Here is a 14,227-nt window from a genome sequence, read left to right as displayed (position 1 = left end):
GATGGAATTCCAGTTGAGCTCTTTCAAATCCTGAAAGATGATGCTGTGAAAGTGCTGCACTCAATATGCCAGCAAATTTGGAAAACTCAGCAGTGGCCACAGGACTGGAAAAGGTCAGTTTTCATTCCAATCCAAAAGAAAGGCAATGCCAAAGAATGCTCAAACTACCACACAATTGCACTCATCTCACACGCTAGTAAAGTAATGCTCAAAATTCTCCAAGCCAGGCTTCAGCAATATGTGAACCATGAACTTCCTGATGTTCAAGCTGGTTTCAGAAAAGGCAGAGGAACCAGAGATCAAATTGCCAACATCCGCTGGATCATGGAAAAAGCAAGAGAGTTCCAGAAAAATATCTATTTCTGCTTTATTGACTATGCCAAAACCTTTGACTGTGTGGATCACAATAAATTGTGGAAAATTCTGAAAGAGATGGGAATACCAGAACACCTGATCTGCCTCTTGAGAAATTTGTTTACATCTATAGCTTAATGAATTAGCCCTTGTGATTATGGAGTCTAGGAAGTTCCATAATCTGCCATCTGAAACTCAAGACCCAAGAAAGATAGTGGTACAGTTCTAGTCCACATTTGAAGGCATGAGAACCAGTCAGTTCAGTCGCTCAGTTGTGCCTGAAAACCAGAGAGTCAATGATATAATCAGAAAACGGATGTCCTCACTCAAAAAATCAGAGAGAATGTGTTATTCCTTCTTGTGCCTTTTTGTCTATTCAGACTATCAAAAGATTATATGGTGCCCATCCATACTGGGGAAGGCAATCTGCTTTATTCACTTTACTGATACAAATGCAAATCTCATCTGGAAATATCTTCACAGACATACTCAGAAATAATGTGAACCAGATATCTGAGCAAAACATGACCTAGTCAACCTGATGCATAAAATTAATCATTACAATGCCTTTAACAAAGCCTTTGACTGTGTGGATCACAATAAACTGTGGAAAATTCTGAAAGAGATGGGAATACCAGACCACCTAACCTGCCTCTTGAGAAACCTGAATGCAGGTCAGCAAGCAACAGTTAGAACTGGACATGGAACAGCAGACTGGTTCCAAATAGGAAAAGGAGTGCATCAAGGCTGTATATTGTCACCCTGATTACTTATATGCAGAGTACATCATGAGAAACACTGGGCTGGAGGAAGCACAAGCTGGAATCAAGATTTCTTGGAGAAATATCAATAACCTCATATATGTGGATGACACCACCCTTATGGCAAAAGTGAAGAAGAACTAAAGAGCCTCTTGATGAAAGTGAATGGGGAGAGTGAAGAAGTTGGCTTAAAGCTCAACATTCAGAAAACTAAGATCATGGCATCCAGTCCCATCACTTCATGGCAAATAGATGGGGAAACAGTGGAAAAGGTGTCTGACATTATTTTTGGGGGCTCCAAAATCACTGCAGATGGTGATTGTAGCCATGAAAGTAAAAGACGCTTACTCCTTGGAAGGAAAGTTATGACCAACTTAGACAGTATATTAAAAAGCTGAGATATTACTTTGTCAACAAATGTCTGTCTAGTCAAGGCTATGGTTTTTCTGGTAGTCATGTATGGATGTGAGAGTTGGATTATAAAAAAAGCTGAGCGCCAAAGAATTGATGCTTTTGAACTGTGGTGTTGGAGAAGACTCTTGAGAGTCCCTTGGACTACAAGAAGATCCAACCAGTCCATCCTAAAGGAGATCAGTCCTGAATATTCATTCGAAGGACTGATGTTGAAGCTGAAACTTCAATACTTTGGCCATCTGATGCGAAGAACTAACACATTTGAAAAGACCCTGATACTAGGAAAGATTGAGGACAGGAAGAGAAGGGGATGACAGAAGATGAGATGGTTGGATGGCAACACCAATTCAATGGACATGGGTTTGGGTAGACTCCAGAAGTTGGTGATGGATAGGGAGGCCTGGTGTGCTGTGGTTCATAGGGTCACTGAGTCAGACAGACTGAACAACTCAACTGAACTGACAATGCCTTAGCAGGTTCTTATGAGTAGGCTGCCATTACCTGAACATCTCATCTCTTGATATCTGCTCCTTCCGGTCTGTTTGTTATTCCTTAAACACAGAAGACATGCTCTGACTTTAGAATTTTATAATGGCTCTTTTCTTTTATAGGACATTTCTGTCTCAGGTATTTGAATTGTTAATTCCTTTGCCTGTATCAAGTCTGCTCAAAGCTAAATTACTACTAAGACTGCTTTGACCACACAGTTTAAAATTACAACTTTCTCCTCTACCTTGGACCACCTTGTACTCCCAGTTTCCCTTCTCTATTTTGTTGTTGTTGTTGTTATCATAACTTGGATCAACAGCTAACACACACTATGATTTCCTTATTTTGTACCTAGTTTATGTCTTCTTTCACTAAGAAATATAATTAAAGGAGAAGAATATGTATCTATTTGCTGATGGTTCTAAGAACAACAACAACAACAAAACCCAGAACAATTGGAACATTGTAAGTTTTTAAATAAATGTGAAGTGAAGCGAAAATTGCTCATTCCTGTCCAACTCTTTGCAGCCCCATGGACTATGAAGGAAGGAAGATGAAGTCTCTCAGTCATGTCCGACTCTATTGTGACCCCATGGACTGTAGCCTATCAGGCTCCTCAGTCTATGGAATTTTCCAGGCAAAAGTACTGGAGTGGATTGCCATTTCCTTCTCCAGGGGATCTTCCCAACCCAGGGATTGAACCCAGATCTCCCACACTACAGGCAAACGCTTTACCATCTGAGCTACCAGGGAAGCCCCATGGACTATACACCACCCTAAACCCTAACCCTAACCCTAACCCTAATTCTCCAAGCCAGAATACTGGAGTGGGTAACATTTCCCTTCTCCAGGGGATCTTCCCAAACCAGGGATCAAACCCAGGTCTCCTGCATTGCAAACAGATTCTTTACCAGCTGAACCACCCGGGAAGCCCTTTTAATTAATAGTTATTGACAATAAATAGAAATGACCTTTCTATTTGAAGGTAGAAAGATTCACTCTCAATTATTCCTGGAAACATCTTCCATGTCTTTCTACATTTTGATCAATCATGTTTTAACCAAGGGCAATGTAATATACTACAGCAGTTAATTGTTAATTACTGCTATAGACTATCATTTACTTCAGCATTATAAAAAGGCTGAGAACATGGCCCAGTGGACTTTTGCATCCTATAACAATTTCTTCTGGACAATGGAATCTACACATGATCTACTGCTGGCTGAGTAATATATGGTTAAGCAGTGGGAATAATGAGCAAAGTATAAAGAGTGATTTTTTTCCCCATTATGTAGCAAAAGCTCTTTTAGTAACCTTAAACCTGTTTAAGGAATGTTTAAGTTAACCTCACTTAACCTTTGGTAAGCCTTTACTAAAGGTTTTAGTTTACCTTTAGTACCCTAAATAACCTTAGATTGTTATTTAGTGAAAATATTAATCTTTTTTTAAAAAAATTGAATAGGTTTAATATCCTAATGTGAATATCAACTCTGAATTGTGAGTTGAACTCATTCTAGCAATCCCCTAGTATTATGACTGCTATTCAAATAACAGTGTTTTCCAGTGACTTTTATACCATTCAATCTTTATTGTTCATATAATTTCTAAAGTTAGTTATAGGTATTACTGAGCTAATTGCATAGTGATAAAATCATGTAAGAAAAATTAAATGATCTATCTGAGGACAAATGCTATGCTTCAAAAATAAGATAAAATAATTAAGATAAAATCAGGAATAAGATAAAATATATTTTTTAATGTTTACATCTATGTGACTGTAAGTTCTTCTCTTTCTCTCAAAAATTAATATTGTATATATCTTTTATCTTTCCTGGTGTCTCAGAAGTTAAAGTGTCTGCCTCCAATGCAGGAGACCTGGGTTCGATCCCTGGGTCGGGAGATCCCCTGGAGAAGGAAATGGCAACCCACTCCAGTATTCTTGCCTGGAGAATCCCACGGACTGAGAAGCCTGGTAGGCTACAGTCCACGGGGTCGCCATTAGAATATTTACACTGCTATTTTTTCTTTTTAAAAATACTTTAACATATATATAGTAAACTGAAGTTAAAAAAATGAGAAAAAATAAGAACTTGAAAGATGAGAAGTAGGTTTTGTTTTTTAAGTGTTTTGGCATTTTTCACATGGCAACATTATTGCCCAACTGTGAGGTTGTTTGTCATCACGCTTGAAAAGGTTACTGCATGACCACTCAAATGAAGTGTGAAGCACTTAAACCTCTGCTTGCATTTAGAACTAGAAAGCTGTTCATTATTATCATATTTCATATTCTCCCTCTCCACTTGGCTTCAAACACAATAATCTTGATGGATCCAACATCAATTGTATTCTATGAATATTTCTGGAAAGCAAATGTAGCAATATCTGGCAATTGCTGCTTAAGGGTGACTTCAGTTCATATGTCTTCCTAATACTTTTTCTTATTTTGTGACATAGATATTATATTTATACCAGATTTCAATGTAAAACATTGCTGTAAGGGTACTGAATGCAAAATCTCAACATAGCCGTCTCATTTTGAGTTTTGCTGTGCAATGTGTGAGGCAACTCATGAATCATAGTTTCCTATTTCTTGTTAGCTACAGGAATCACTCAATATAAGGGCCTGCAGATGCTGATATTTGCTTTACACACCAGTATGATTGTTTTGTTTCATTTTCCTTCAGATTTTGATTGACTGTAAATATTTCTGATTCATCACCCTCATACAAAAGCCCACCATTATTTTTAGTTAATTTAACTGTGTCAGTCTTTGACAGCAGCCCTCTTTCAGTGCTATTCATAATCCTCAGCCGCTCACTGCATGCTTCTCTTTTTACCTGGTATTTGGGATGGTCTGAAGCCATATTTAATTGATATTTATCTTGCTATCATGTGTTTTGGTAATAGTCTCAAAGTTTCCTATCACATAAGAATATACATTTTTCAAAAATAGTTGCCAATATTTTTAATTATCAATACTGAAACTCTTTATTGGAACTCTTAAAATTATTAAATAATAATTAAGAAAGCTTTACTATCTTCATTATTTTTACATAAATAAATTTCCTCTGACAACATATACAAAATTAATGACCAAAAGGATAACCCTATAATTAACCGTAATTCTAAGCCTAATCTTAATCCTTATATTTCAATGACAGTTAAGTGTGAAATACATTGTTATCTTAACTGTTGGGAAACTTATCCTTTTTTAAATCAAATATTTAAATATGATGTTTTCTTCAATTTCAGCAATTCAGTCCCTAAATTATTAAGAATGTAAGAATTCTAATGTTGAAAGAGGGTTTCTAAAGATATTACTATAGAAATCATTAATTTAGGGGGAGACATCAGCGTTTCAGTGTTAAAAGATTTTTTCAGCATCATAAATCTACTTAAGGGCCTGGGATGGAATATGAAATGCTTCATCAAGATTTAATTTCTGTGTGTTTATTAAATCATTACCTTCAGTTCAGTTCAGTTCAGTCGCTCAGTCGTGTCTGACCCTTTGCGACCCCATGAATTGCAGCACGCCAGGCCTCCCTGTCTATCACAAACTCCCGGAGTTCACTGAGACTCACATCCATCGAGTCAGTGATGCCATCCAGCCATCTCATACTCTGTCGTCCCCTTCTCCTCCTGCCCCCAATCCCTCCCAGCATCAGAGTCTTTTCCAATGAGTCAACTCTTCGCATGAGGTGGCCAAAGTACTGGCATCGGACCTTGCTTCTATCACCAGACACATCCACAGCCGGATATTGTTTTTGCTTTGGCTCCATCCCTTCATTCTTTCTGGAGTTATTTCTCCACTGATCTCCAGTAGCATACTGGGCACCTACTGACTCCCCTAAAATATTTCAAAATACTGTGTCTTGTTATTAAAATCAACATCAATGTCATGATGTTGATTTATTTATTCTCTTTTAAGAAAATCTTATTATAGTATAAAATATTTTCAATAATGTGTGTGATTCTTAAATAAAGAGTCTAGTGTTTTTTCATAAACTAGACAAATAGATTAAACAACAAAACAACAATCTAACCAGTATCTCAGAAGTCCCCTCATGCTTCCTCCAGTCACAATCCTTTCTTAATACCCTCACCAAGAGAAATGCTCACCCCGACTTTTAACATTATTAATTAGTTTTTCCTGTTCTTACACTTCACATAAATAAAATCATGTGGTTGTGTACTTCTTTATGTTGGCCCCTTTCTGTTTGCAAGTTCTATTCATATGTTCTAATTGCTATATAGTAGTTCATTATATAAATATGTCAAAATTCCCTTGGTCATTCTGTTTGTTAGGTTCATTCAGATAAATTATATTTTGGAGATACTACAAATAGTACTAAAATAAACAATTTGTGCAGGATTATATATATAGATATATAGATGTCGATAAATAGATAGGCATTTCTGTTGAGTATCTTTATGTACTGAATTATTTACCCTCTTCTTCAAAATACATGTGTTGAAGTCATCCTAACTTCTAGTACCTCAGAATGTAGCTATTTAGAGATAGGGTCTTTAGAGAGGTGATTAGTTTAGAATCAGGTTTTATGGGTGAGTCCAAATCATATATAACTGGTGTCTTCATAAGAAGAGGTAGTTTGGACACAGACATAGGCAGAAAGAAAGCAAAGTAAAGACATGGAGAAGATTACCATCTCAAAGCCAGGCTTGGAATCCCAGACAGATTCTTCCTAATGGATCTCAGAAGAAAGCAGGTCTACCAAAATGTCAATCTTGAACTTCTAGCCTCTAGACAGAAGAGAAAAAAATTAAAAAATAAAATAAATAAATCTTTTGTCATTTAAGCCCAGACTGTGATACTTTGTCCAGGGAGCTCTAAAAAAGGAATTGCTCAGCAAAGTGTGTGTATATGTTCAACTTTAGTACCAAGATTTTCTAAAGTACAGATTTATACTTCTAGCCATGTATAGGCATTCCAGATACCCCACAAAGTTCTCTAACACCTTGTATGTTCTTTCATTAGTCTTTTCTGGTTGATATGAAGTGGTACCTCATGATCTGGTTTTGCATTCCCATGATTACTAATGTTGAGCACACTGTCACATGTTTATCAGCCATTGTGATGTTGTCTTTGATAGGAAACTTCTCTCCATCACTGTGTACATATCTACATGCCTTACATTTAAGAATTGACTCTAGCTTCTTTGCATGTTTGAGCTGTAATATTTTTCTATCCCTCCTGTTGTTGCCTGTACAGCTTATTCTTTGTTAAAATCTCCCATGTGGGAAAATCAAGAAAGTCCTATTAATAATTTTTTGGTTGTTTTATCTTTAACATCATCTTCACTGTTATATTTTCTCCTTAAACCATGGAGTTATTATTCATACTTTTTGTATTTTTTACTGGTTCTAAGAGATTCCCAGGAGGTGCTCTGGTAAAGAATCTGCCTGCCAATGCAGGAGATGCGGTTTGGATCGCTGGGTCAGAAAGATTCCCTAGAGTAGGAAATGGCAACTTGAGGATTCTTGCCTGAAAAATTCTGTGGACAAAGGAGCTTGGCAGACTACAGTCCATGGGGTCCCAAAGAGTTGGACATGAGTGACTGCAAGGAAAGAAAAACCTCACAGAATCAGACTTCCATTCTTTATCCTGTGTGTCTGCATGCTCAGTCATTGCATTAAGCCATTCATAATTCCTTGCATAAAATGTGTTTCTCTCTAGTGTAGCAGTCACTCAGCCTTTCCTTGAATGATGGTTGCTGATCTTCACTTTGAAGTTACAGAAGATTTGCAGAATATTTTTAAAATCCTGCTGTAATAGACTTTTTATGAATCTAATAATTATTATGACTTGCAAAAACAAAATAGATTTAAGATTAGAAATGGCTGTGGAGTGAAACAAATGTTTTTATTCAAGAGCTATTGATTTAAATCTTTGAAAATAAGCAAATAATCATTTGAAGTTTGATATGAATATAATGAGTTAAAGTGAAAAACCAAAGATTTATCACTCATCAACTATTCAGTAATTTATAATTACTAATAGTTCTAATTTACTGAGGCAATTCTTTTTTTCATGGCATGGCAAATATTTAAGAAGGGCAATCTTGCTCTTAAGGGTATTCATTCAAAATTAGACAACGCATTCTAGACATGAAAGAGGTGGATAAAGCAAGAGAGGTCTGATTTCAAAGTAGTACATATATTTTAAAAATTTTATTTATGTATTCACAACATATAATTTATCATTATTACCTAAGTATTCAAAAATATGCCAGATGATATCAAGGCACTGCTTGTCTTTTCTGAACACTGAAATTCATCCTAAGAAACTATCTAAATAGTTTATAAAATTTTGCTTCCTTTTTTACATTCTGTTGTTTCCTCTAAGGAGTATTTTGTTTAGCTTTATGATATGAACTTGCTGGCTTTTATAAAATACCTAGACTATTTTTTTAACATTATTCTAACTCAGAAATGATTAGAAAGCCAGGGAATATGTATACTTCTTTTTATTGCTATTTCAAAAACAGAAACTTAAATTTGCTTATGGATGCTTTAACACAAACAAATAACATTCCATTTATTAATATATGTAGCTTCAACTTTATTGCCATCCTGACATGTCCTTTTAATTATTTCATTGTGTTGGTGACCATGAAACAAAGTAATTGTGATGAGCAAATTTAATGAAAATAAAAAGTATATAATACAATTTTCAAATGTCCTCTGAATATTTCTATCAATATCTAATAATTTATTTACATGTACAGGAAAAGGAGTTTTATCTGAGACCCATTCAACCAAACAATCTACCCCCTAATTCCTAACTCTTTCTAATGAGTGAGGAAAACTTATTGTCCAAATCCAGGATGCTGGATAGAAATGGTAAGCAGTTTGCACAGTGGTAAAGAATCCACCCGCCTATGCAGGAAACTCCAGAGAAGCAGGTTAGGTTCCTGAGTCGCTAAGATCCCCTGGAGGTAGGCATGGCAACCCACTCCAGTACCCTTGTCGGGAAAATCCCATGGACAGAAGATGACGGGCCTCCGTCCCTGGTCTCACAAAGAGTTGGACATGGCTGAGCAACTGAGCACACACATGTAGCACAAGGAGTCAAAATGGTATATGGTGGTTTCTTATGCTTCATCCTTCTCTGCTAAAACAGCATGTTCAGTTCAGTTTAGTAGCTCAACCATGTCTGACTCTTTGCAACACCATGGACTGCAGCACTCCAGCCCTCCTTGTCCATCACCAACTCCCAGAGTTTACTCAAACTCATGTCCATTGAATCAGTGATGCCATCTAACCATCTCATCCTCTGTCATCCCCTTCACCTCCCACCTTCAATGGTTCTCATCATCAGGGTCTTTTCAAATGAGTCAGCTCTTAGCATCAGGTGGCCAAAGTATTAGAGTTTCAGCTTCAACATTAGCCTTTCCAGTGAACATTCAGGACTGATTTCCTTTAGGATTGACTGGTTTGACCTCCTAGGCGTCCAAGGGACTCTCAAGAGTCTTCTCCAATACCACAGGTCAAAAACATCAATTCTTCGGTGCTCAATTCTTTCTTTCTAGTCCAACTCTGATGGATGTACATAACTAAAACCATAGTTTGACTAGACGGACTTTTGTTGTCAAAATAATGTCTCTGCTTTTTAATACGCTGTCTAGGTTGGTCATAGCTTTTCTTCCAAGGAGCTAGCGTCTTTCAGTATTGACCATCAAGTTATGTCCGTGTGTAGAGTCTTCTCTTGTGTTGTTGGAAGAGGTCATTTGCAGGTATTACAGCAGGTAACTTGTAATATAGCGTTCTGTAAAGTCCCAATCAGAACATTTGAAGTAAATTGATTTCTTTTGCAATTAAACATAATTCTGTGAGGTTAGCTCTTGTTTTTCTATCAAACTTTTAATAGGAATTGGTTATTATCCATGAAATACTAAGTAACCAAGATCATTTATTTGCTTTATGTTAACTAATCTTTTATAACCTACAAAGTCATATATTTCTGTGAAAATAGCATTTCCCAGTTTCAGAGAGGAAGTGGTATGTTTTATATCAGACTTAAGTAATTATGAAAACTCCAGTAAATTGCATGAGAAAGTTTCTCACATTTCCACAGTAACTATTTTTATCTCATTGCCATTCCTCCCTCAAGTGATTCTTATATCTTTATAAGATTTTGCTATGATGAGTTAGCAAAGGGGGAAAAAAAAACCTGATAGATTTGTGTCCTATTGCTTAGTGGTGTAAAACAACACATTTATTATCTTACAATTCTAGAGAGCAAAGCTTCTAAATGCCTTTCCTTGAGCTAGAAATCAAGGTGTCATCATTGAATGCATCAAGGCTTCATTCTTTCTGGAGGATCTAGGCAAAAATATGTTTCTTTAACTTTTTCAGGTGCTTGAGATCTCCTGCATTCTTTGGTTTATGGTCCCTTGCTCCATCTTCAAAGCCATAAGGAATCTCTTTCTGACTCCAGGCCTCTTGTCTCACTCTTTCTCTTAAAAGGACCCTTGTGTTTACATTAAACCTACCTGAACAAACCAAGATACTCTCCTTACCTCAAGGTCATGATTAGCAAACATAATTCTACCTATGCTTTAATTCTCTCTTGTCATGTAACATAACAGAGTCTAAGAATCTAGATATTAGCATATGGACATATTTAACCATACTAAATTACTGAGTATTTGAGCTGTTTGTTTTTATCTAGTAAAAATAGTACTGCAAGTGAACATGTGTATGTGCAATTTTTTTTTTCATTCTGTTTATTAGGTTAGATTTGTAGTGATGGAAATACTAGTTCAAATAACTTAATATTTTAAAATATTATTATGTTTTAATAATAATATTTTAGTTATAATTTTTTAGAATATTTAGAAACTATAAAAGGAACACCAAGAAAATAAAAATTATCTAGTCTAGTAAATTATGTCAAGTTGAATATATCGGGTCTGTTAAAACACAGAAAAGGCAACAGGATCTCAGGCCCATCCCAATCTTCTGGTGCCAGTAAGAAGATTGCCTCTTGATGAAAGTGAAAGAGGAGAGTGAAAAAATTGGCTTAAAGCTTAACATTCAGAAAACTAAGATCATGGCATCTGGTTCCCTTAAGATCATGGCATCTGATTCCATCACTTCATGGAAAATAGATGGGGAAACAGTGGAACCAGTGACAGACTTTATTTCATATGTATCTCATCAGTCCATGGTCAGTATCCTGTATTTTTCACATCATGAGACCCCTTTGTGCTCACCATAGGGAGTGACTGGTCTCATGGCTGCTAGATTGTAGGTATTCTTCTCCTTCCTGAGTGCCCTTAGGAAATACTGGCTCATATTGAAGGGCTTCAATTGCTGATGACTTGACATGCTTGTTTACTGACATAGGAGGAAATATTTCATTTCTCAGGCTAATAATTTTGGTATGATGATAAATGTGAAAATTAGAGAATTGTTAACAAATTCTTGGAAGAGATATGTGAATGAATCTTGAGAAAATAACATTTATAAGGAATCTAGGGAAATGGTTCTGATGAACCTATTTGTAGGGCAAGAATAAAGATACAGGCATAGAAAATGGACTTGTGGACACAGTGGGGGAAGGAAATCAGATCAGATCAGTTGCTCAGTCGTGTACGACTCTTTGCGACCCCATGAATCGCAGCACACCAGGCCTGCCTGTCCATCACCAACTTCTGGAGTTCACTGAGACTCACGTCCATCTAGTCAGTGATGCCATCCAGCCATCTCATCCTCTGTCGTCCCCTTCTCCTTCTGCCCCCAATCCCTCCCAGCATCAGAGTCTTTTCCAATGAGTCAACTCTTCGCATGAGGTGGCCAAAGTACTGGCGTTTCAGCCTTAGCATCATTCCTTCCAAAGAAATCCCAGGGCTGATCTCCTTCAGAATGGACTGGTTGGATCTCCTTGCAGTCCAAGGGACTCTCAAGAGTCTTCTCCAACACCACAGTTCAAAAGCATCAATTCTTCGGCACTCAGCCTTCTTCACAGTCCAACTCTCACATCCATACATGACCACAGGAAAAACCATAGCCTTGACTAGACGAACCTTTATTGGCAGAGTAATGTCTCTGCTTTTGAATATGCTATCTAGGTTGGTCATAACTTTCCTTCCAAGGAGTAAGCGTCTTTTAATTTCATGGCTGCAGTCACCATCTGTAGTGTTTTTGGAGCCCAGAAAAATAAAGTCTGACATGTGGGACAAATTGAGAGAGTAGCATTGAATTATATACATTACCATGTGTAAAATAGATAGCTTGTGGAAAGTTGCTGTATAACACAGGGAGCTCAGCCTGGTGATCTGTGATGACCTAGAGGAGTGAGATGGGGAGGGTGAAAGTGCGGCTCAAGGCGGGTGGGTATATATGTATATTTAAAGCTGATTCACATTGTTGCTTGGCAGAAACATAACATTGGAAAGCAACTATCTGCTAATCAAAAAAAAATTAAGATGATAGTGAGAATGCTTATGACTGAAGCAAATTTATAAATTATTATATTTTATGCAGAAGATGCCATCATTAATTACATAGTCAAGCAACCATATTTTTTTGAGACATGTCAGTACTTTCTCAATGAGTTCATCTATAAACTGGTCATGGTGGCAGAATTGGAGCTTACTTATGAGCTTAACAACATAGACTATATCCTACCCAGTCTGATTGGTATAGGGCATAACTAAATACACAATCTATATACACTGGAGATTAATATTGAACCCTGAAATAACTCTATCCTACAGTGAGGCACCTAGTCTGGTAACATATATCTGGTCGATCTATTGGATCCTTTAAAACATTGAATCTCAGGCCCATCCTGACCTAATGATCCAGCATCTTCATTCTAATAAACTCCCTATTTCATAAGTACCTTCACTTGGAGAATCAGTGATCCAGGGGAAGAGTAATTTTTACTTCTAAGAAAATACTTATGAGGAAAAAAAAAATTAGAATTATGTAGAAGCTCTAAGGCCCCAATCTGAGGGATTTATATGATGATGATATGATAAAGATGACAATGACAATGATGATAATAATGATGATAGTAATAATTAGATGTTTTCAAAATTTATTGCAAATGCAAATCATCTGTGGAGTTTTTAGACTTCAGAAGGCAGGGAAAGGAACTGAAGTGAAGCTGGTGTCTTACTGAATGTATGTTCACTCAATATAATTCTCTTTATTTCTTTTATCAATGTAATTTAGACTTATGGGCCTTGCACATGTTTTGTAAGTATATAAGTGTTTCTTTTCTTTGGAACACTTATAAACAACATTCGTTTTTCACTTCAGTTTCTGCATGTTCACTATTAGCATGTTGTTTCTTCGTCACTAAGATGTGTCTGACTCTTTATGACCCTATGGACTGTAGCCTGCCAGACTCCTCTGTCCATGGGGTTTCCTAAGCAAGAATACTGGAGTGGGTTGCCATTTCCTTTTCCAGGGGATCTTCTTGACCTAGGGATTGAATCCAATTTTCTTCATTGGGAGGCGGGTTCTTTACCACTGAGCCACCAGAGAAGACCTAATTATCAATGTATAAAAATGTTGATTTTGCCGTGTTCCTTTTATAATCTGCAATTTAGCTGAACTCACTCGTTGCTTCTAGGAAATTTTAAAAAATCTTTAGTTAAATTTTCTATGTAGACAATCATATCATTTGCAAATAGAGAGGTTTTTTTTTTTTTTTTCCATTTCCTGTCAATATGGGTAAATAATACTTATTTAACCTTATTTCTGTGGCTAGAATCTCCAGTATTATGTGAAAAAATATTGATGAGTGCAGATATCTATGTCTTGTTCTCAATCTTGAGGGTATCATTCATTCATTCGCCATAAAGAATATCAGCTGTCAGTTTCCTATAGCTGTTCTTTACTAAGTTGAGGAAGTTTCCTTCAATTCCTATTTTTTGAATATTTTTATCATGAATATGTGTTGGATTTTGTCAAATGTTCTTTCACAGTGTGTCAATTGATTTGATTGATGATATAGTGGATTACATTGATTTGTTTTCAATTGTTGATCCAGCCTGATAAACCTATAATAAATTCTACTTTGTCATGTTTTATAATTATTTTTGTATATTTTGGATTTGGTTTGCTCATAAATTTTTGAGGATTATTGTATCAAAGTTCATGAAAGATATTTGTCTAACATATTTTCCTCTCTTTTTCTATTTTATTTCTTTTTTTATTGTCTTTTTCTGGTT

Source organism: Bos indicus, chromosome 1 (genome assembly GCF_029378745.1).
Source record: "Bos indicus isolate NIAB-ARS_2022 breed Sahiwal x Tharparkar chromosome 1, NIAB-ARS_B.indTharparkar_mat_pri_1.0, whole genome shotgun sequence".
NCBI lineage: Eukaryota > Metazoa > Chordata > Mammalia > Artiodactyla > Bovidae > Bos > Bos indicus.
Note: the sequence above shows the minus strand (reverse complement) of the source record.